At 39.4% G+C, this 25,910-nt stretch overlaps 1 protein-coding gene across 3 annotated transcripts in view; it reads right to left on the reverse strand.

The window, feature by feature from the left end:
- The window catches only part of NSMCE2 (NSE2 (MMS21) homolog, SMC5-SMC6 complex SUMO ligase), a 213,879-nt gene that overhangs the window by 80,035 nt on the left and 107,934 nt on the right, over window positions 1-25,910 (reverse strand). The window lies entirely within an intron of this gene.

Here is a 25,910-nt window from a genome sequence, read left to right on the forward strand (position 1 = left end):
TAGTGTGGAATTCATGTTAGGCTGAGTCATGAAAATGGAGCCAGCGAACTGGGAAAATGAAAAAGGTTGCATTTTGGAGGCAGAGTCCCGTGTTCAAATTACAGCTCTTGCAATTATTAGCTTCTTGTGCCATTTAATCTTTCTGAACCTTAGTTTCTCATGTTATTAATACTTACCTCATAGGGTTGTGGGAATGACTAAAATACACTGTAAAGTACCTAAAACACATTGGGTACTCATAAACAGTACTTATCTTCCTCTTTTCCTGAAAGTAACAGTGGGGTGGGGTGGTGGTGGTCCATACATAGGAGATTGTGTAGGTCTACAGAAAAGGAAGGAGTTAGAAGGTAAATATCTAGTGTGGCTGGGCTGGGCAGCAAATAAAAATGATAAATGCCTAGAATTAAGAAGTCAGGGAGTGGTGAGATGAGAAACCACTGGTTTGGCTGGCTGGCTGGCTGTCCATGGGCATGGTCTTGTATGTTATGCAGAAAGATACAGGGAGAAATACAGAGTGGAACTCTGCTGGTGGAGTTCACAGCTCATTGGGAAGATCATTTTTAACCACAAATTATACTAAGTGTACCCAAGAATTAGGCACAAATGACATGAGAGACTTAGGGAACAGAGGATGACGTGAGGGAGAAATTGGGGAAAGTTTCACAGAAGCCTCAATGAAGAGTTGCAGCAAAAAACATCGATTTTTTTTTTCCAAATGCAGTAAAAGAAAAACATTCTTCTACGAAGAAGGGAAGAGTATGTGGAAGAGAAGTTACGTGTGAAGAGTTTTAGGGGCCTTTTCAGTGAAGATGCCAAAATCATATAGGATATAGGAATGAGGAAGATGGTGGGGGGAGATGAGTCAGGTGGTGAGGTCACCTATGATAACTTATTCTGCTTGTTATTATTTTTATTTTCTTCAGATTGGTCTTAAATTTTTTTAGCCAATCAAGAACAAAATAGATTCTTATCGTTAGATTCTTTTTGTTTCCAGCTTTTATTTAAATTCTAGTTCGTGAACATACCATGTAATATTGGTTTCAGGAGTAGAATTCGGTGATTCATCACTTCCATGCAAAACCCAGTGCTCATCATAAGTGCCCTCAACACCCATCACCCATTTAACCCATCCACCACCCACCTCCCTCCCTCAACCCTGAGTTTGTTCTCTATTGTTAGGAGATGCTTATGATTTGCCTTCCTCTCTTTTAACCCTAGTCAGTGAAACTAAACAAGCCTTTATCCTACATAGAAAACAATCTAATCAGGCAAATAAATATGCAGGAAACTGGAAATGTTATGGCCCATATGCAAACACCTGCCCAACTGAAAACTGGTAGGTGACATCCAGTTAATCGAGAGAAGCGCTTGACTCACAGATCAGAAAGCCAACTAGTTTTTAAAAGCTAGTACTGTCTTTAAAAACTTAAGTGAACTTAAAATCACTAAATTAACAGGAATTAAAATGAAATAAATCCAAGAACTTGCACTGAATTTTAAAAAATACTCTTTTGCTAACTTGCTTTAGAACCGCCTCATTTTTAGTAAGTAAGTTGAAACATTTTTTTTTGTTTCATTTTCAGTATTTTTCTGTTTTGCAATCTTGAATGCTTGAAGCCTTCCCTTATGGTTAGGACCTCCCATCTACCAAACAGTATGTATGGGTTCAGCTTCACCTGTATAGTGGAGGTGGGTGGGGAGGGGGTGTACAGCTGATACGCCTTTCTTAAACACAGTTTGAGACACCCTTGTCTCAAGAGCTCTGGAAGTCCTTGGAGAATGACATCATCACTGAGGTGAATCATCTATAACGCATTCCACCTTGAAAAAGGAGAGGTACCTGAACCTAGCATGAGTTATACTGAATGAGGCAGAGGAGGCACCTGGCATGGGGTGCTTTAGAAAACCCGGGCACGGACCAGCTGCAGGTTGCCCCATCAGGAGACTGCAAAATATCCTTCAGAAATGACCCCACTAATGAGATCTTAGGATTCTCAGATTTATAATTCAGCAACCCAATTTCACAGGTATAGGAACTAAGCCACAGGAAAGCTATCAGCTGACCTCAATCTGCAATCTGAGCCAGGAAGGGAGCCAGAAATAAGAAACCCGTCTCTAACTCTACCCCATTCGTTTCTAAGCCCACTCAACTAAGCTGAGACACACTTTGGAGGATCATCTGAGGAATCACGATCATACTGTGGTCTAAAGAAGGAATGAAATAAAAACCAGTTGCAACCTCAAAATAGGTCCATAAGCTGGAAGTCAGAAAGGTAGTTTTAAAATACACTTTTCCAATTCTTTTGAACTAAAATCAAATTTGGGACGCTGTAGGAAGGCAGTTGAAACAAAAGCTAATTTTGTTTAATGAACTAACCAGGAAGGCATTGTGAAAGTATTGTGCAACGAAATGCTTAGCTAATTACTGAGAGATCAAATAACTGTTACCATAGTTACTGCACACTGTTTTCCATAATAACTTTTATCGCTTCAATAAATCTTTGTGACGCAACAAATATAAAAAGTTTACTGTAACATGACTATAATGTTTTGGAAGGCACACGCTGATGACTGGCCTACTGAAGTTACCTTCCCATATTTGTCAGCAGACCAGGGGTGATACCCCATCTCGTTGACTCAATATTGAAAGGTTTCAATGGCTCCTTTCATCAGTCTGTAAATTCCTCAAAAGTTGAATTTACCTGCCCTTGTCATTTACCAGAAAAGTCAGAGGGCTCTTCCAGCACTACGTCTTGTCTTTGGGAATAAAATTAACAGCAACTGTGTATGGAGCAGTAATTGTCAGTCTGCACTCTGGAATGGTGACATACGTCACCATCTGATCTTTTCCCACACAGCCGTGGGAGAAGGAGCCGGCCAATGTCACCCAGCTCCCTCTTGGAAGGCATTTCAACCCAGGTCTGTGTAGGTCCAAAGTCAGTTCTCTATGCATCATACCACACAGCCATATATTTTTATATATACATATAAAACATATACATAGACATATATATATATATATACACACACACAGGCAATTTCTATAATAATCGTTTTCTTGCTGCTGGGTATAGTGTTCAATTTGCACCAAAGTGCCAAAGGAGACTCCCCGACATAATGACTGGCTGGTCTGTTGGCTGAAATGATGTCACTGCTCCACTGGAAAGTGGGCATTCCTTCCCTGGAGACACTGGAGTTAAGACTTGCTTATATTCCTATTCCTGGCCCCTCCCCGCCTCCACATAGGCAGGGCTGAGTCATTTGGCCACTTTCACTCCTTCCTGTATCTTGCCTGCCCTTTTCTGTATCTGAATGCTGAGATTTCTGAGTAAGTGAAATGGTAAACATGATCTAATAAGTTAAGACTGACAATGAGCACAGAGTATGGGTGTGATAAGATAAAGGTAATGCAGATATAGAATCCAGCTCTGTCAATATGAGGCCGTGTGGCCTCAGGCAGGCGGCTCACTGAGTCTCTCTCTGGGTTTGCCCATCTGGAAAATGGGGCAATAATCACCTACTAACGCACAGGTATATTATGCAGACTAATTACTCAATGTTGTTGGGTTTTTTGAAGTTATGAAGTAGTTAAGTATAATAACCATTATCAGGGTGAACTGTTAAAACAGAGGATTACAGAGTTGCTAAAAAGGACGAGTGAAAACCACTATGGGACGGGTATCCTACTGCAAGAGAAGCAAGGATGCATCCTCCAGAACCCTGATGTAGAAACTCAGAGGCTCCTGCCTCTGAAACCTGATTCATACCTTTTCAGCACTGTTCCAAAGGTCTCAGTTTCAGAGAGGCCAAAAGCCATTTATTTCATGCTTGGTTTCGAAGATGAACAGGTAAGGATTCATGTCCGGGACTGAATCAGCCTTGGATGACTCAGCTTCTGTAATCTCTCACAGGAGAGATAGCCAAAGGCTGACCCTTCTTCCACCCCTCACTCCCCATTCCCTGAGTATTTCGGCTGCAAACTTGTCCTTGACTCTGTCCTCTTATTCTCCCTCCTATTTTTTTTCCATTCAACCGGTTGCTGCTACCTCCCAAATATCTCTCGAATTCCTTCTCTCCATGACCACCTTACTAGTACCTTAAAAAGTCTTCCTGCCTTCAGTGTTCCCTTCTCCTTAAATCTGCCATTCTGCCCAAAATGTAACATGATGCTGATCATGATTTGCTTCTGTTTAAAACAATTCAATGTACACCAGCGCTTTCAGGATAAAATTCATATTCTTTAGCAAGTGACAAAGATTTGCATAAACTGTCTCCCATATACTGTTTCCAACTTCATTTTTTACTTCTCTCTTTATCATGCTCTCCTCACACTTTCTCTTCTGCCTCTGCTTACTGCTACTTAACATCTACTACTGCATCGTATTGAAATTTGTGTTCTTTGTAAAGATACCAGTCCTGAGGGGCCCTAAGGGTAGTGACTGGCATTTCCTTCAGCTTGGCATAAAATGTCTATTTACTCAATAAATGTTAAGCGAATGACAGAATGCATTAACAAAGGCTTCCCGTGCACAGGTTAACCAGTTATGCTAACTTATTTTGTTGTGCTCTCAGCTTGGTAAAAGACTCTTGATCAATTAACGTGATTGTTTTTAACTATAGATGATGACGACAGTAATTCAGGATGTCTTGTTATTAAGACCCAAGTGAATTAACTTATACTTTGTAATGTGGACCCAAGTGATTCAAGTTTGCATTTCAGCTCTTAGATTCAGTCAGATTCCATGAACTACTGCCAAGTAGTAAACACTCAAAGCATAAAACAAGAGTGTTAATGATTTTGTAGAAAGCTGTGATCATGGAATATTCACATCTATCAGAACTCTTGCTGTAAAAAACCTCCTCTTCCAAAGTTATGTCAGGGACAGGAAATAAATTAATCAAACAGTGAGCGAAATATGGAGGAATGCCATATTAGGATGGTATGGTTTTGTTTGCTCCACAGATAGAAAAAAAAAAATGAAAGAAAACAGCATCTTTCTTCCTTGCTCTGGAATGCTATATGTCCACATAAAAGCAAGTCAGCCACAGGTAAACCAGCTTCTCTTACTCAAAGTAAAAGAGCCAAATTAATATTAATCTATTTTGGGGAATGACCAAAGATAGTCTTTGTAAAAGAAGCTCATATTTTGTGGAAATACAAAAGATCTCTTCCCAAGAATCTACCAGTTATATAAAAAAAAAATCTTTGAAATTGATAAAACACCAGCGATTTAAATGTCACCTATTGAGTTAACTTCATTTTTTTAAAAAGATTTATTTATTTATTCATGAGAGACACAGAGAGAGAGGGGGGGGGGGTGCAGAAACATAGGCAGAGGGAGAACCAGGCTCTCCGCAGGGAGCCCGATGCAGGACTGGATTCCAGATGCCGGGATCAGGCCCTGAGCCGAAGGCAGATGCTCAACCGCTGAGCCACCCAGGCGTCCCAATCAAGTTAACTTCATTTAAAGCTCACCCAATGGTCTTCTGATAGGATCACCTCTTATTTTAGCTTCTAACTTCTTGGCACCCTTCCTCTTCTTGGATTTCAATTTTTATTTTCTAAGCTCAAGACTACTCTTGTGATTACTCATTGGTTTTCATCTGCAGGCTCTGGCACTGCTGGCCACACCACTCCCGAAATCATTTCCTCCCTTGGCTCCTACCCTACTTTGGGATCTTGCACCTCTTCCATCACAGACCACCTCCTACACGGTTTCTTCCTCTTTCTAGCCAATGCGTGTGTGTGCATCTCAGCCCTCTGTTGTTCCTGCTAAAACTTCAACATTATATCAGAATGGGCAACTTCCAAATAATTATTTTTAGCCTTCGTCTTTCTCTCAGTCCCAGGTCTGCATCTCCAACAACCGAAGGCATAGGTTTTTTTTTTTTTTTTTAAGATTTTATTTACTTATTCATGAGAGACACACACAGAGAGAGAGGCAGAGACACAGGCAGAGAGAGAAGCAGGCTCCATGCAGGGAGCAATGTGGGACTTGATCCCGGGACTCCAGGATCACGCCCTGGGCCAAAGGCAGGCACTAAACTGCTGAGCCACCCAGGGACCCCCCCCGAAGGCATAGTTTAATGGCTCATCCCGTATGTGGAACTTAATACACCATCTTCTCCTTCACTGCCAATCAGTTCCTTTTGTATTTGTTGGTAAAGATTGACTGTTTTCTTGGGCATCCACGATAAAACCTTGAAGTCCCTTCTCTTTCCTTCTAATAACCAATATAAGGCCTGGTGACAAATGCCAATTCCCTCTGCCACTTATCTCACATTTCCTTACCCTTCTAATTGAATCAACCAAAAATAGTGCTCAAAATACTTCTTGTTTTTAACATACAAATCAGTACCGTCCCTGTCTCGTTTCTTCTCTTGCCTTCATAATGCTACCAGATTAAACTGTTTGTATATATAAACTTTTCTTGGTATCCACTTTGGTTTGTATCAAAAGCTTCCTATAGTTTTGGTTATCACTTTTTTTTTTTTTAAGATTTTTATTTATTTATTCATGAGAGACAGAGAGAGAGAGAGAGAGAGAGAGGCAGAAGCAGGCTCCATGCAGGGAGCCTGATGTGGGATTCGATCCCGGGACTCCAGGATCACACCGCGGGCCGAATGCAGGCGCTAAACTGCTGGGCCACCCAGGGATTCCCTGGTTATCACTTTTAAGACATCAATTTCCCAGCTTAGCATTCCACTCCCTCAGCAGTTTGGCCCTGACATTGTAGTCTTACTTCTCACAATCTCTCATAAAAATACCCCATGGATGGAAGCCCCTATACATGTTTGTGCTCACTAGAGTAAGGCAACAAAGAAAACATGCTCATCTGGTCCTCAAATCAAAAGTTCACTGCCTTTATTTATAAATTGGAGTTCTTACCTGATGAAATTCCCAGGGCCACAGTAACTCCTAACATCACTCCTCCTTCTCAATAGACACCGGTGCATAAGTAATTAAAGGTATGTTTCCTTGCCCTCAACTCTCTTTACCTCTGGTAAGACTTACCTTTATGCAAAAAAAAAAAAAAAAAAAAAAAAAAAAATCACCACAAAACACTCCTAAGTCTATTACTGCTGTCTTTTCTTTAACCTTCCTTTTTTTTTTTTTTTAAATTTTTTATTTATTTATGATAGTCACAGAGAGAGAGAGAGAGGCAGAGACACAGGCAGAGGGAGAAGCAGGCTCCATGCACCGGGAGCCCGATGTGGGACTCGATCCCGGGTCTCCAGGATCGCGCCCTGGGCCAATGGCAGGCGCCAAACCGCTGCGCCACCCAGGGATCCCTAACCTTCCATTTTTAATCTCAAACTGCCAGTACTTTGTCTGTTTGCCACTCACCTGCTGACCCCACCAACAACAGGTATACTGGACCTGGCATTCTCAGGGATGCTTGTAAATTATTGAGAAGTAAGGCCAAGTACAGAGAAATTGGTCTGTTCTTCCCAACTAGATAGCAAGACCAACTAATTTTTTAAGCAGGACGCTTTAGAAAAACAAAATCTTCACAGAAAAAGATCATCTATACCTCCATATAGTCCTATGCACCCTCCTGCCATAGAAGGTGAACATGGGCAGTGCTTTTAATTCTTACTCATGGACTGTTCTCATTATCTAAGAATCTTCACTAAAGAGCAAAGTCTGTAGGAATTTTGAGTTTATGGGACATGATGCTTAATTCCTAGTTGCTATTCTAATCACTATGTCACTCTACAATTTGAGGGTGTTTAAAAAATAAAGTTTCTCTCCTCCAGCTCATGCAGAATTAGCTATCCTTGGGGTGCTTTGGGTTGATCAGTTGGTTAAGTGTCTGACTCTTGGTTTTGGCTCAGGTCATGGTCACAGGATTGCAAGATCGAGCCCCGTTTTGGGTTCTGCGCTGGGGTTGAGCCTGCTTAAGATTCTCTTCCTCTCTGTCCCCCTGCTTTATCTCTTTCTTAAAAAAAAAAAAAAAAGAATTAGCTATACTCAGAGGTTCTTAAATTATATCGCAGAATTTAGCTCTAAGCAAGGTAGCAATTTCAAAGTATGCCCTTGAGATAAGATTCATCCAGAAATGTTTAGAAGTCAAATAACTTAAAAACAAGAGAGGGTACCTAAGAGCCATTTATAGAAAAAAATATGTGGAAAGCTCACCCTGAGGGTAATATAGAGACTCTCAAATAAAAGGGTAAAAAAGCATAAGAAAATTTAAATATTTAAAAAACAATAATAGACCAATAGATGTTCACAAAGATAATTAGGCATTTTGAGTGGGGGCATGGTGGGTCAGAAAGAGGCAGAAAGCCTTGTTTCCAGGGCAGGCTCTGCTACCTACAGGTGTATGACCCAGGGCATCTATCTGGGAGGCAGGCTGGATCCAGGGGGAAGTGACTGAGGCAGTGGCCTCAGGGGCAAAACTGAAGAGGCTACAGAGAAATTCATCAATCAGAACAAACCATATTTTAATGCGATATTCCAAACATCAAAATTAATGCCCCCCCCAAATCCATGATGAACAAAGTAGAATATTCAATTGTGACACCAATCCTGCACTTACTTCATGCTTCACACCATATGCCTTACCTTAATCCTGGCCCTGTCAGATCCTGTAAATTTTGTGTAAATATTGCACAAAATGTTATTTATCCTGATTACTGAGTTTTTGGCAGTCCCTTCACCCTTGTTCCAGCCCTCCTCCTGGTCTGAGATTTGTCATTGGTGTAAAAGTAACACTGAAAAAAACAAAATCACTTTCACAGAGTTGTTGGGAAGATCAAATGAGATGCTTACAAATGTCAAGGTACTGGAGGAAGTAAGGACATTTTTTAGTATTATTATTGCTTTAGGAAGACTTGGAAGAATCAATGAGGTGGAGAGATGGTGTAATAAAACTCTCAGAAAGTAACGTGGCTGGTTGTCTCACTTCTCTTTTTTTTCCTGTGCCAATTCTCTCTGGGCCTTTTAGTCTCTTACGAAGTTCTGAAGTGGCAAGAACAGAACAGCAAGAACAGCCTGCCCTTGCCCTGTTCTGTGCCATGCCCCACGGACAAGTGTCAGTGGGTGCAACAGACACGGATGGGACTTGGCAGAGGAGACACTCAAGGTATCTTCTTGGAATATCAATGTTATCTATTCTCTTGAGGATTATTTTTTGAAAGGAATAAGAACAGAGCACAAAATCTAAAATAAAACAGCAAAGATCAGAAAAGAAACTCCAGGCCAAAAGACCTAAGAAGATGCTCAACATCACTAATCTTGAGGGAAATGTAAATCAAAACCACAAGATACCATTTTATTTTATCTGTTGGAATGGGTACATTCAGAAAGACAAGGAATCACAAGCGTTGGTAAGGATGTGGAGCAAAAGGAACCCTGTGCCTGTGCACCACTGGCAGGAATGCAAACTGGTGCAGTCATAGTGAAAAACAATATGGAGGCTCCTCAAAAAATTAAAAATAGAAATACCAAAGGATCCAGTAATTCCAGTATTGGGTATTTACCCAAAGAAAAGAAAACACTAATTTGAAAAGATATATGCACCTCTTTGTTTACTGTAGCATTATTTACAATAACCAAGACGTGGAAGCAACCCAAATGTCCATTGATGGGTGGACAGATAAAGATGATGTGGTATATACCTATATAAACAATGAAATCTTACTCAGCAATAAGAATGAGATCTTGATGTTTGTGACAACATAAATGGACCTAGAGGATATTATACTAAGTGAAATAAGTCAGAGAAAGACAAGTACTATATGATTATATTTACATATGAAATCTACAAAATGAAATGGAACAAACAAAAAAGCAGAAACAGACCCATAAATACAGACTGATGGTTGCCAGAGGGGAAGGGAGTGGGAGGACGGGCAAAATGGGTGAATGGAAGAGGGAGATACAGGCTTCCAGTAATGGAATGAGTAAGTCATGAGAATAAAAGGTACAGCACAGGGAATACAGTCAATGGTTTGTAATAGCATCGCATGGTGACAGATGGTGGCTATACTTGAGGTGAGCAAAGCATTATGTAGAGCTGTTGAATCACGATGTTGTACCCTTGAGACTAATGTGACATTGTGTGTCAATCATACCATAGCTCAACAAAACAAAAAACTTATGAAAGAAAACAGAACAAGGAAACTTCAATGAAACTTCAAAAATGTAGCAGGGGACTTTGGGTTGGTGCTTCAGACTTCCTGGGAATAAGTCACTTTCTCTTTTAGGGTCTACTCTAAGGAGAGATCTGGAGATCCTCATCGTGGGGTATCCATCATAGTCCTAGTTATGCTTATCTATGTGTTCATTTGACAAAACCCCAGAACATCAATTATGTGCCAGACACTGGACATCTTGAGATGAATCAAGATGAACAGCCTCTGTTTTCAAGAAGCCATCTGGGATTATCACAGTATCAGAAGAACTCTATATGGTAGACGAAGGCTTTTATTTATTCAAAACATTTTTTAAAAATTTTTTTTATTTATCTATTCCTGAGAGAGAGAGAGAGAGAGAGAGAGAGAGAGAGAGTCAGAGACACAGGCAGAGGGAGAAGCAGGTTCCATCCTGGGAGCTCGACGTGGGACTCGATCCCGGGTCTCCAGGATCATGCCCTGGACCGAAGGCAGCACTAAACCGCTGAGCCACCCGGGCTGCCCAGCTGAGCCACCTGGGCTGCCCTATTTAAAACATTTTTAGTGAGCCAGTCATTTGCCACTGTTCTAGGCACTCGGAGATAGCAATGAATAGAACACAATAATTTCTCTGTAATCTAGAGCTGGTATTTGAGAGTAATTCTTGAGTTAGTCCATTACTGGGTTTGATCTAGAAAACACTGGACCTCTTGTCTCATCTCAGACAAGGTTCATACCATCCCATCAGCATGATAGACCTAAAACCTAGCAGCACATCAAACATGAAACTAGAAGTAAATTTTTTTTTTTTTTTTTTTTTTACTTTCCTCCTAAGATGCTCTGCAAAATGATCCAAAAGGGATACATGGGCATTCCAATGTCTAAAAGAAAGGGATGCTGGAAACATTATAGGGCCAACTGGACATCACTGTACAGATCCTTAAGACACTGCAATTAAGGCAAAGATTTCTATTTGGACACTTTGAAGACAGATGCCAACTCAATCCCTTAGGCTTCTCTCTGCCCACTTAGTTTGGACACCTAACCCATACTTGTTGACTTAATGCAATATGTGGCTGGAATAATATTTTTGAAATAAGTTTTACCAGCTATAGATATCAAGCCCCCAGCTACATCACTAGCAAGTCTCTGCCCTATGGATGAGAGGTAACATGGTTGTACATATGGAAAAAATGGTTAAGTCTGTCCATCAGAAACACACAGATCTAGTGCAAGAGAACAATAAAAATATATTCATCCTTAATCCTGTTCAAAGAGGCAACAAAATGGTCAAAACCACTGCCACAATCACTTGTCTTTAAATAATGCCAGACAATTTTCAAATTTCTTTCAAAATTACTAATTCATTTGATTCTATCAAAGCTATGATGTAAATAGGGTGAGCAAAATTATTTCAGAGATGAGGAACCGGTCACAGAATTGGTTTCACTTAAAGTCAGACAGGTTACCAGTGAGTTTAAGGAAACAACTGGACTCCAGTTGTCATACTCATCCTATTATGCCAGCCTGTGTAGCTATTAGCATTGGGCTCCCAAGTTTCAAAGTGCCTGGCACAGAACGGGCACACAACCAGCTCTGGCTTTCTTATTTATCTCTGTTACCCCAATATCTAGAGCAACATCTGGTGAGTTAATAAGTGAACAATGAATAGATGAATAATAATGAATGGATGAATAAGTGACTGACAAGGCTAAAGGAAGGTTTGATTCACACTTTAGGTATACAGATGACAGCTTTCATAAAATTGCAAAAAACTGACTTCACAAATGCTTTTCGCAAGTTCCTAAATGGCTTTTATAACTGCCTTACCTGGCCAGCTTTAAACCAAAGTAGATGTTTTTCCCTGATCTATCTTCAAAGCTCAGCTTTAAATTCCTTGGTTTCATAAAATAAGAACTAAGTATCTGTTCTGAGAAAATATATAGTGGTTCAGGCAAGTAAAAATTTAAATGAGTTAAGTATTGATTAAATTCCCAGAATTAAAGATACTAATAAGAGTTATATTAAAATGCCTTATGTGTGATAAATCTCCAGTGAAAGTTTAGTTGCTGCTATTTCAAAAGCCACTCAAGTCATAAACCCAGTTGCATCAGAAGACTAATAGACACAGAAACCAAACTAAAAAAGTAAAAACCAGATGCTTCCATAAACAACAAAAGCCTTAGGACATTGGATCTAGACTGCATTTGAATATTTAAGTGAAGTTCCCTGGGTGAATAAAGTTGGGGTTCAGCCTGCATAAACTGGCTCTGCACATGATCCAGCACAAAAGTGACTGCCAATAAATGTTGCAGGATGAATCTGGATAATTCCACAGAAAAACGCAGGTAAGAACATGATTCTGTGATAACTATGGAGTACTTTGGTTGATTCACAAAACCATGATTTTCTCTCCTTCTTCAATGAAATGTAAACATCAGGATTTTCTTTTCCAGAGCTACTGAATAATTTTCTCTATGGGCTCTGTTCGACACACTGTGCTCCTCTGCACACACAGAATACAATCCTTTATCTGTGGGATGGTGTGCTCATGTTTTGTCTTAAAATAGCTGTGCTGTAGGGTATAGTGGAAATTAAAGAATTAAACCATGCTAGAAGAGGAATTGGCTCACCAAGATCCAAATCTTCATTTTAGAAAAGAAATTCAAGCCCAGAGAAAGAGTGAATTATCCCTGGTTCAACATCTAATAAGTGAAGGAGCCAGCAGGACTAGAATCCAGATATGCTGAGGAAAACCACTAGAAATGGTGGAGATGCACAAAAGTTAGTCATATGTTATATATATATACGCAGACATATATCATACTTAGCTCCAATGAATCAAAGCAACCTGTCCCAAACTGTAATCACTGTTTTGCTACAGTGCTGTTTTGATGGAGTCCTGCTAGTCAGATGACTTCATCTTTAATTTTATCCTTTTGGTTCTATTCTGAAAAACGCTTTTTCAGATTATGCTAACACCAGTGACTTAGCCCAAAGAATCAGACTCTCCCAGGTGAAGTCACATGCGGAGGCCCGCTCCTTTCCACCACCTATTCTGACTTCCACAGAGAAATTTCTTCCCACATTCCTTGATTTGAAATCCAAACCAGAGACTAGTGTAGTAGGATGCATTCGAGCTTTGGTTTTGACACTGACTTTGGCCTCCAGGAAGCTGCTGACACTTTCTGGAACATTTTTAATCAATTATTTATTGAGCAACTTTCATGGCAAATATTATGTATCTGGCACTCAACTAGACACTTTACATATGGTATAACAATAACAACTAATTTTCTGAAAGTGATGGTTACTCTGGGAACTTTATGATCTTGCTGGATCCTCTCAACTTTCCCCAAAGGATAGTACAATTATTATTTCTGTTTTATAAATAAGGAAACGAAGGCTTAGTTCTCACGTAATTCTTCCTATTTTACAGTAGAGGATCCTGAGGCTTAAAGAATCCTTACCCAGAACCTGTGTAACATAACTAGCTTACCGAGTGGCTAGGAGGTGGCAGTGCCATGATTTAAACCCGTGTCCAGAGAAGTTAACCTTGAGTCCACCATGGCAGACACTGTGAGGTGCTTTCCAGATGCTCCTCAGGAATCAAACAGCCAGGATGCTTCTGGCAGCAAGTTCTCTGCTCAGCCCCCTTTGGAGACCACTTCAGTTAAGGAGTCACCTTGTCCGAAACCATGCTCCTTCTGGGAATGACTGGCATCTGATGGCTGGTCAAAGAGATATAAAGGTCTGGTCTTATGTTCTCAACTTAGGACAGCTCTGAAGGGCCATCCATCTTCAGAACTCCCTGCAGAGTCTGCTGATGCTTTTGGTTGGGATTGGATCATCAGTTTGACTTCCCCCTGCCCAAACCTGCTTTCCTTCCTTTCCCTTCCCTTCCACAAGTGTTGATCCCAAGAGCACTCCCTAGCAGACTTCTACATCCCAATCTCTAGCTCAGAACTGGCTTCCCAGAATACCCAACCTGTGGCATCTGTGTGTGTGTGTGTGTGTGTGTGTGTGTGTTTCCCCACTTTACCAGGTGCTGACTCCGCCACTTCATCTCTAACAGATGAGGTTGGTTTAGTTAAGCCCAGTGTAGGTTTAGCTCCATAACTGCAGTGTGGCATTACTGAAAAATGAAAAGTTACAAGATCTGATTCCTATTTTTATTTCAGCCACTTACAACCAGTATGAACTTAACCCCAGAGATTCACTTTCTAGTCTGTTAAATTGGAATAACATTATCTACCCTGACTTTCTATCAGTTGTTGAAGGCATCCATTTACAAATGACAAAGCCTGTATTAATATAACCTATATTTTCATGGATCATTACTGTTAAATTTGTGAGAGGAGCAAGAGCAGCAAGGAATGAAATGCTGCTGTTCTCTAATTTGTGGAAACCTAACCAAGGCCCTTGGTACCCTACTGCAACGCCTGTGGCAGCCCTTGCCCAGAGGGAGCGGAGCCCTCATCTCAACCAGGTTCCACAATGTTACTATGAATATCGGGAGTCTGTCCCTGGGGGTACAGGACTCTCACTTCCTCTTTACAAAACTCTGTGAGAAGGCCAGAAGTTGGCTGGGACCACTGGTCAGTTTTATCACTATAATGCCTCATATAAAAGATACGTCAGGTATTCTGTTCCAACCAAGTCACAAATAACCCTCTGGCCACCAAATCAAAGGAAATCACATCAACACTGCACATCCCCAACCTCTCTCCTTTACCCCAACCTCTCACTCCTTGGCATTTTCTCATCTGTGGCTTTTCTCATTCTTGATTCCTTTTCAGATCTTTTCTATATTGCCACTGGGAACCCTGATGTCATTATAAAAAGAAGAAAAACGAAACAAAAACCCCAAAGCAAATCATTCTCCAGCTTTACCCAGAGTGCTCAATCTCATTGCTGTAAATAAAACTTTGTTCTTCCTGGAGGCCCTGCTTCCTTCTCTGTGGAAACTGAAGATCATAGTTGAGACCACATATTTTTCCTCACTTCTGCCAATGGAGCCTGTTAAAGGGGGAGAGGGGGAGGGCATTCTCCTGGATAAAATCAAATGACTATGCAGACAGTTACTAGTACAAAACTATGGTTTTCAACATCAACTGGGCCTTCAGGGTCTCCTATCAATCCCTCTTGCCTATTGTAAGACAATCTTTGTTTCCAATTCTCTAAAACGTTATTCTAAACAAATCACTCTCTTCAGTACAACTACTAATCCTGCTTTGCTCCCTTTTCTCAGTGGACAAATCTATTTCACAGAAAAAAATTAAGTCCATCAACTATGATCTTCAATTTCCTGCCCTACTCCTATAAAATTATGTACAACTATAACCATCCTTACTACATTCCTCCAATCTCAAAGGACTGCCCTTGGCTCGATACCCTTCTGTCTCCAAGTGGATGTTACTGCACGAATCCTATCTTCTTATTCTTCTCTTCAACCTCTTCCTTCTACCGCCATGAATAGCTTGGATTATAAAAGCATTTACATATTTCCCACCTACCCCACCTTCTCATGCTCTGTGCTCTTCTCCAGCTAGTCTCCATTCCAGTGGCTGTTTCATCTGTATATACTTTCTACCCTCCCACTCACTTGTCCATTGGGACCTGGCTTTGTCTAAAGTCAGAAATGACTTCTCATCTATGCCTATTTTACTGGCCTGGTTGTTTCCATTTGACATAAAGGATTTACTGCCTACTTGAAACTACTTTTTTGGTTCCCAAGTCAACTCCTTCTTGGTTCTCCTGGAACTTCTTGCATGTTTCTTTTCCATCTCTTTTATGGGTTTCTTCTCCTTTGGTCATCTTTTAAATGTCAGGGTCCTATTCCCAGAATTTTATCTTCCGACCTCTTCTCATTCTTCTCCTTGGGGAACTGATCCAGTAATAATTCTAGTTGCCACTTTTGTGACAATACTTGTCCCAAATGTTTATTTATATCTTAAATTTCCTCTCATTTTTTACTTCTACTCTTTTTTTTGCTCCCTTCTGGTGGTACTAGCATCGAGCCAGTCACCAACTAGAAATCTAAGTCTTCTTTCACTTTGTCCTTTCTCTCCAGTTAGTTACTAAATATTTTCTCCTATTACCACCTAAATGCTTTCCTCTTAACCTCCCTAATATTTCTCGAATGTATTTTCGTTTTCTGCTCCCCAGCACTGCAATTAATTCAGGTCTTCATTGTCCTGGCCTGAACTACCACAATGGTCATCTAACTGATCTTCCTGCTTCCAGTTTTAACACCCTCAAAATCCACTTTCCCCACAGATGAAGGATCTAAAACACAAATGGGATCAGATTGCTCCATCCAATAATACCTGTGACCATAACAAAAACATCGAACTATCTGACTACAATATACCTCCACTTGGCATTCAAGGACCTCCAGGACTCAAACCCTGCTGTCTCTGGTTAGATCAATCATTACTTCATATCTCTGGCTTTATGCTCCAGCAACTCCTAAGTGCTCCTAATTTCTCATGCACATCATGCTGCTTCCTGCCTCTGCTTCTGATTATACTTGTTCCTTCTGTCCAGAACATCTCACCCTTGCTCCCTCCACTTGGCTCTTACTCAAGACTCAAGTTCACTTGTCCGAATCTGAAGATTAGCTGCCTCTCCTCAGTGTTCCTGTGATACCCAGTACATACCATTGCCATCATAATTCTACAATGCTTTAAGATTGCTTGTTTATGTGACTATCTCCTTGCTCTGGTGACACAACTTTGTGGCCTAACACAATAGTCACTTATTTTGCTCAGGAATCTGCAATTTGGGCAGGGCTCAGTGCGCATGGCTTGTCTCTACTCCACACAGTGTCAGCTGGTACAGCTCTCCCAGAGCTGGAAAATCTACTTCCAAGATGACTCACTCCCTGTGCTGACAAGCAGGTGCTGGCTGTTAACCTCTCTGCCTGTGTCTTTCCACATGGCAGTTTAGGCTTCTTCCATAGTGTGGTAGCTAAGTTCCAAGTGCAAGTATTCCCAAGAATAGGAAGTAGAAGCTGCTTGTTTCTTAAGGCCTAGGCCCAGAAACTGGTAGTTTCTAAGTAGAAACTGACTAGACCTCTGCCATAGTCTCCTTTTGGACGAGCACAGAGTCCAGATTCAAGGGGAGGGGGTGATGTCCCATCAAGTGATGGGAGGAGTGTCAAAGAATTTTGGGAGCCTTATTTTAAAACCTTCACCTTTCTCTATTGGGGTGTGTGAGCTCTTCTAGGACACACAGACATGGCATGGATGTGCTGAATGAATGGGTTCATTCCTGGACTACTGTCTACACAGAACTTTGGCCTCCATCAGTCATTTGTATCACGGAGATTCTATTCCAGACAAGTCAGCCACATTGATTAGTAAATGGATTAAGCTCCAAAGGAAATTAAGAGTTAAAGTCACACAGCATTTTAGAAATGGGAGGGTTTGGGGAGGTTCAGTCAGTTAAACATTGGACTCTTCATAGATTTCGGCTCAGGTCATGATCCCAGAGTCATGAGATGGAGCCCTGGGTCGTGCTCCATGCTCAGCCTGCAGTCTGCTTGTCCCTCTCCCTCCCCTCAATTAAAAGAAAGAGAAAGAGAAAGAGAAAGAGAAAGAGAAAGAGAAAGAGAAAGAGAAAGAAAAGAAAAGAAAAGAAAAGAAAAGAAAAGAAAAGAAAAGAAAAGAAAAGAAAGGAAGGAAGAAAGAAAATCTTAAAAAAGAGGATTTTATGAGCTAATTACATCCTTCATTTTGCCAAATAGAACACAAAACAAACAAAATCTGAGGCACACGGATAAAAAACAGCAAAGAATCTATGTTTCAGTTATATAAAAAATAACAATGATTCAGAATTTGTTATGTATAGGAAGTACATACTATTTACTTCCTTAGCCTTTCCTTTTTAAAGCAGACATTACTTACTTTTACAAATTGGGCCCCTTTTACAGCTATAGTTGTAATTTAATTATTTGAGGATGCACTACATGTCTTGGTAAAATGTTTTGTGGCACACTGATGACTCAAATACTATGCACTGACACGCATCTAGCCATTAAATAGAATATGAAAGAATGCATAAGACCTTAGTAATCACACATCTTTACACACAACTGAATCATGAATGTGAAGAGAGGTATCTGAGTTTGAATTATTAAATGTAATTATTAAAACTAAAGGAAATGAAATAATTTGACATTAGTAAGGATCAGATTGTAAGCCAAATTCCAAAAGGTAAATCTGGACTAAATAAAAAACTAATAATAAATTAATTTGCTGAATTCAGAGAGATACCTAATTATAGCTTTAGAAGCACACACTTAAATGGACCTGAAAATATTTAATCTCTTCTAGGTTTTCTGAGAAGCTTCTAAAACAATAGATAATCTTAAAAAAAAAAAAAAATGGTGGGATTTGTCAATTAACTGAATACATCGTAGCATTTTACCAAGAAAGTACAAACAGTTTTCTCCCCAAAAGGGAACTTTTTTCCTCAGGATTCTTCTTGTATGGTGGAACATTTAGGAAATGTAATTTCCTACATGCCATAATTACCTTGTAAATCAGACTGCCTAGATGACTTCATTTTAGGTAATCTGGAGGAAGGGCATATTAATTTAGCAATTCTATAAGAGAAGTCAGATGGGATGCTGCTTTTACAAGACAAACCATGAGGGATATTTATAACATGATTTGTACGGCCTACCCAATGTTTATGCAGCTACTACTTTTTATCCAATATAACATCTGAGACATTGAAAAACCCCTTATAACAGATCAGAGATTAAGTAACTAGTAAAACAAACAAACAAAAATCCTTCTTAAACTCAGTGTCCTAACCGAAGTCTGCTTCTCCTTCTGGGGTCTTTGTCTTGTAGTGAAGGTATAGTGTAGTATTCTGTAGGGAAAAAAAGACTTTAGACCATAGGCCTAAGTTCAAATCTTAGCTCTGACACTTTGTCCCTGTCAGATCTGAGGCAACTGATTTGTCATTGCTTAAAAAGCCAGTTTCTTTATCTGAAAAGTGGGGTTAATAACTTTCAAGTAGTGGTAACGATGAAATCAGCTATTAATTAAAATAACTATCACAATGTCAACACATAACAGGCTCTCAATAACTGGTTCTGTCTTCTGTACAGCTTCAGCTGGAAATTTGGAAATAGCATTGTTCCCTAGTACTTCCTTGAGCTCCTTATCTACTTGGGCACCAAATGCTACTGATTCTACTCAAAGAACTATCAGCCCTTGCATTGTGTGAAAGACTGAAGTTTCTTCTCTTTGCACTGGCAAAAAAAAAAAAAAAAAAAATCACATCTTCCTATTGAAGTCCATAATATAATTTTCCACCATGTCAAATCCCTCGGGAACATTTGTTTGCTTAAATGTTTCTTAAATTCATTTCTGGGCATTTTATGTATTATGTCACTATTGAGAATAAGATTATTTGCTTGTTTATTTTGTCCCCCCCACCATTATACTTTCTAAACGGTATGGCTGGTATAGAGGGTAGCTACTGACATTTGTCTATTTTGTCCTCTAGCTGACTATTTTATTCCACTGCTAATTATTTTAACTTTTAACTTATGGAAATAAAACATTTTTACTATTAAAATTTGAATATACATATAAAGAAAAATCTAAATCACTGGTAGTCTCACCATCAAAGGTAACCACTCTTAATAGCTGTGTATATATATCCCTTTAGATTCTTTTCCATATGGCATTATCATAGATGTATTATATTTTATAAGAATGAGATATTGTACATGCTGTTTTATTGTAACATACATATACACTTAGTATATGTAGGCTAATATTAATGTTATAATCAACATTGTTATCAGCTGTCAACATAAGTCTCATATCAGGATTCAGATTGATTTAAAATATAAAAACTAATAAATGGCTGAAAGAGACATGACAAAATAAATGAAAATCAAAAGAAATAAGAGCTATAATAATTTCAGACAAACCTGAATTCGTGAGAATAAAAGTGAAAAAAAGTAGGGTATTTTTCATTAATAAGTACCCACTTACAAAAAGGAAGTAATAGATATTTTACGCTATGAACATTTCCACATTTCCTACTAACAGAGAAACATTAAACTTATTTTTAAAAACAGAAGGATAAATAGAAATTCAATGGCATCATGAGACTGTAACAGCATTTCTGTCCTTTTAAGGTTAATTAAAATAAGAGGGCTAGGAAGATCTGGGAGGATACAGAAAGGTGTGCTGTTTTTGAAAAATACCTTCTGAACATCGTGACATTCCCACACCAATATAAGCACACGTGTAGACAGAGTTTCCTTGGTGTTTTTAAAGTATATGCCACCTTTAAAAAAACTTAAAAACCCCATACTTAAAATAAATAATGGCAGATATTGTGTGTGTGTGGGGGGGGGAATTTGCTTAAACGTGTTGCTTCATAAGCACTGAGTTTTCTTGCTTGATGCAATCTTCTGCCTCCTAGCCTCAGTGGTGTGGGAAAGAGAAGGGCATACAGGCCACATGGAGCACACTGCCTTACTTTCAGGATCACAAGTGGGAGAAAAATCAGCCTTGCAAATACATCTTGATGAAAGGAGTGACATTCAAAGTCCATTCATTTGCTTTGGGGTAAACAGGGAAATATTTTACTCAAAAATTCTTCAGGGTGATTTTTCTGGGAGTTATTTTGGCAACTGAATGAAATCTGAATTCCAAACACTCCTCACAAAGATCTTCTCACAGACTGGATGTAGGTGAAAAAAGCATCCTTCACAGGCTCCCATGGGATCTTTAAGCTGATTTGGGAAGCCATCACCCAAATTTACTAGGATAGATTAAGTTAAATTTCTCCCCTCCTTGAATTCATCTTCAGAAACCTGTTTTCTGAGAACTTTAGTAAGTCAGAAAATTAAGAGATATGTTTGGTACCACATAAGGGTTAGGATAATGGACTCTGGCACCAGAGTGGGTTTGAATCCCAGCTCTGCCAATTATGAGCTGGGTGCCCTAGGGCAAGCTAGAGACCTTTCTGTGCCTGTGAGCCTTACCTGTAAAATTCGTAAAATTCTACCTGTAACTAATTCAGATGACTGTTTTGAGGACTACAGGCAAAGCATCAGGATGCTATCTAGCACACAGGAAGCACTCCAGAAACGTTGGTCTTACTGGTACAGCTGGACTTATGTATCAAGTAATGATGTTGGGTAGACCCCTGGATATTTCAGTTCTTCCCAGATGAAACCTTCAAACAAATCTTACAAACATGTTATTCTTTGCTAAATGTTTGCAAGTTTGAAGGAGCTGTTTTTGTCCTTACCGTCCTGAAGCGATGCAACGTTATCCTTTAGGTCATAAATCTTTCCAAGCACTTTTACTTCTGACATGATTGAAAAGGTCTAACAGAATGTAATGTAGTATAAGTAGTCACTGTTTATCTCTTCCCACAGTTTCATTTCAATTTTTAACACTGAACTCAATTCATCTGGAATATATTTTAATGTAAATTATAAACTTGGGATTTAAAATAGAGTCATAAAACATTAGCCAATGGTTCCAAAAATTTTTCTGGAATAGGCCAACTTTTCCCTACTGATTTGAAATTGATCATATGTCAACTGTTACACTAAGCACATACAAGGTTTTATCTACTTATTGTTGTTCTCCCACTGGAAATAAGCTTCACAAAGAAAGGGAGTTGGGTACTTTGGTTCACTGATGGATCACCAGAGTACTGCTTGGCTTAAAGGAAGGAAAAAGGCTTTCCTCTTTGGGTCCCTCAATGTGATTACTATACAACTGATTTTCTAATGACAAGCAAATGCTACGTTACTGAAACAAATCCGAACTGATCATATTTTCCACTTCTTTCAATATGCTCCTAGATTTCATTTGCTAATATTTGACTGATGATTTCAAACCTTTAGTCGTAAGTGACATGTCCTTAACTTTGAAGAGAAAGAAAAAACACAAAATTTGGTCATAGCCATTCTAGCTTCATAAAATAAACAGGAACATTTTCCATATTTTTCCATGCTTTGAAGTAGATTAGAAAGCACAGGAAATACCTGCTCCTTTAAGATTTGACAGAATTTACTGGGAAATATGTCTAGAATTTGTACTTTTGGGGGAGGGAGTCTTTCTTTTAATCGTATTCTTGTCAATTTTAGCCGTTTAGAGTCAATTTGTTAAAAAAAAATTATTTCTGGTCATTCATTTTGTAGGTTAAATTTATTGTCTTAGGGTTAAAAATATTACCCTATCAAATATATTTTTTCAAATACATTTTTTACAAAATCTCTGCATCTACGGTTATATACTTTTTTTTTTTTTTTAAGAGGTGTGACTCTGGATCATATTATGGTTGGATTTTTTAAAAAACTAATTTGAATACTTGTCTTCTGACAGAATCAGGGAGTTATTGTGTGGTAATGAATATGTTGTTTGAATTTAAGCTATATTTAGCTTTTTATGCTTCCAAATTGTTTTCTCCGTTATCACCTTCTCCTGTCCCTTAGCCAATTAAGAAAATTTTCAACCCGTTTCCACACTAGTACTGCTTAACTTAGAATTTTCTTCAACCTCTATTTCTTTACAGAAGCCAACAGTAAGACAGCACTGAGGCTCCTTGAAGTCCACCTTCCTTCTGCCTGCCTAACTGTTGATGCATTTTATAATTGAGGGTTCTCGTTATTATTGGTCTTTTATATTAATTTTTTGAGGAATTATTTATTGTTAGCATTATGGCTTATGCCTGTATTAACAACTATTATTCATAAGTAATTTCATACCACTTAAAAAATACTCTATTATGATTTCTTCCCCTATTGGGCTCTTTATTCTAATTATTTGGTTGGCTCTAGATCTCTGTGCATTTTTGTTTTCCGGGACAAGTACATGAATGGGATGCTTTGCAAGCTGTTCAATGTCAAAGATGATCTTTTTGTTGCTCTTTCAAGAAATGATGCCTCAGCTGGCTGTAAAATCTGAGTAACAGCACAGTCCCTCTAATGTCTAATGTGCGTCTCCACTGCTTTTCACATATGATGTTAGTAGGTAACTGGGTACAAATTTATTCTCCTTCTTTTGTGGACATCTCCCTCACTCCATCCTATCCCACCTCCACACATCTGGATACTTAAATACATTTTTAAAGTATAAATTTGAAAGAGAATTTTCATCATTCTTTTTAATACCTGCTTTATTGACATATAATTCATACAGCATAAAATTTCATTAGCCACCTCTGAGCCTTTTGATGTGAAGATTCATGATTCCTTTTAGCTAAAGCAGTGGTGAACATGTGAGGTTTAATGTGTAAGCTCAGGTTACCATCTTGAACCAGAAGTCTATCCAGTACATCCTGAAGCTGACTGTTGCTGCCACGATGCTACTCCTCCCTTCTGTCTTTTGGGCTCCATCTTGGAACATCCTTTACATTCTTTATACTCTTTGGCTTTCTCATCAAATTCCTCTTCTTTCTCCATAGTTTTGGCAGGTCCAAACGTCAGCCCCCTCCTCTCATTCTACATACTCTTCCTATCATCTCTATCAGTGATTCTCTGGCCCCTCCCTGAATACTGTTTATATAGAAACTTCCTCCCATCAGCAACATCTGTCATTAAGCACGGTGACTCTCAACTACAGGGATATCCTGAAATCTCCGGAGGGGCATTTACAGCTTGAGGAAGCACTTCTCCTGCCCAGGGACTTTGGTCTGAGACTCATCAGTTCCATCTCTGGCGAACAGCACCATCATCCACCGAGCTGTCTGCTCCAGAAGCCTAGAAGTCATCACCACTAGACTTGAGGACAGAGATAGTGTCTCGTCTACTTCACTATCATTCATCAGGATGTACTGGAGAGGCTCCTGGTTCAAGATCGTAACCTGAGCTTACATATTAATCTTCACATCCTCGCTAAACGGAATCATGAATCAAAGGGCTCATGGGTGGCCAGCAAAAAAAAGAAGAGGTCCCTAATACACAGCAGCACCACAAATATTTGTTGAAGGAATGAATGCAGTCAATCACTAAATTTTGTGGTTTCCAATTCATTTTCTTTCTGCTCATCCTCTTCCTTTCATCCATAGTCAGTACTTTAGTTAAAATCACTATTATTGTCTGCCTGGCTTACTGCCAAAGTCTGCCAGCCTCCAATCCTGCTTCTCTCAACTCGTTCTCTCCAGGCTATAGTCACTTATCGTCCTTGCAGACCAGTTCTTACCCTCTCAACTTAAGGCCTTTTAAAATCAAATCTGAATTTCTCAACTTGACATACAAGTCAATAATGTCCTTGGCTTTGTACACAGCATTCCTTCTACTTGGGAGAATAATTCAGGTATCATTGTAAGGAGAATTTCTTGATGCCCCAAAGCTGAATTAAATATTCATCTGATGTGTTCCCCAAAGTATCCCATACTTCCTCTACTACTGCATCTATTCTGTATTGTAATTGTCTGTTTGTCTGTCTCCTCAACTACACTGGAAATTTTGATGGGTGGGTCACTATCCTTTTCACAGTATCTCCGTGCCCTGCATAATTCTGGCACAGAGTAGGCATTTAATGTGTATCTGGTGAATGAATGTATTTTCAAATCCCACAAATGACCACGAAAGTTGAGATCTTTGGAATTCCATCATGGGAGAGGGATTCTGAATCCAGTTGAGATCCATAAACAGACCTTAGAAGTGCATGAACACCAGAGAATTGTGCCCAACATTTTATGTGTATATGCATTTGTTGAGGGTAATTTTTAGACTGTCTGAACAGTCAATCCTAGAAATTCAAGAAACGCTTATTAGAATGATTCTAGAGTGTATTACAAACTAACAAAAACAATGTAGATACGTGCACACAACATACAGACAAACACAGGGATTGACCTCAAGACATCGAGCTGTAGGGTAAACTTTTACTGCAAAGGGACAAGAGTCAGAGAGTCAGAAGGCTGCAGGAAAGCTGAATGAAAACACATGCCAGAAAAGAACTCAGAGAGAAAAGAAACTTCTATCTCCTTGGCCATTTTACACAGGGTCCTCATGCCGTCAGTGTGTGAAAGGGGGGCTTCCATAAAAAAGGCATGCCAGTATCTGAAGACATGTGTGTTAATTTTGAAAACTGAAAACTTCAGCTTGCCATAATGCTACCCAAATTCAGCGACGTTCTGTTCCACAACCAGGTTGTCTTTTCAGTTCTGGCTAGTGAATCTCTATCTAGACTCTGACCGTCAGCAGAAGGAAAGAGAAAAAGGAAGAGACAGGCAGTGGGCTGGGCTTATGACAAGGGAGGGGCAGGAAGAGAGGGTCACACACTCATTATTTCTCAGGGGACCCTCTTTCCCTGGCTCACTCTACTCCTTTATTCACAGTACAGTTTATGTACTTCCCTATTTGTAGGAATCTTGATAACATACCAGTCACTTTGGTGAAATAAGATGTATGTAAATTCTGAAAAATAAAAGTAGTTTTGAAAGTTGTTTTTTGTTCTTTAAATAAATGTGGACCATGTGCATCCTCTCCCCATTTAATTAAACATTTAATAAAGGAAGGGGATATGATCTTTCTTTTTTTTGGTAAGTTCTCACATCAGCATATAATACTCCCAGGTTTGCTTTTGAAAATGCTAACTTTCGTCTAAGAGGTTGTACTAATCCACAAAGGTAGGACAGGTATCTCAGAGTGGTGATAGGCTTGGTTGTTTTGTGTTCCAATGCCACCTGGCTAACTTTCATTACTGTGGAGTCCATAGAGTGGCTACTGCTCTTACATCTAAGATGTCTCTGGCTGTGAAACAAACCTTGCTTACAGGGGGATG

This window comes from Vulpes vulpes, chromosome 13 (genome assembly GCF_048418805.1).
Source record: "Vulpes vulpes isolate BD-2025 chromosome 13, VulVul3, whole genome shotgun sequence".
Classification (NCBI taxonomy): domain Eukaryota; kingdom Metazoa; phylum Chordata; class Mammalia; order Carnivora; family Canidae; genus Vulpes; species Vulpes vulpes.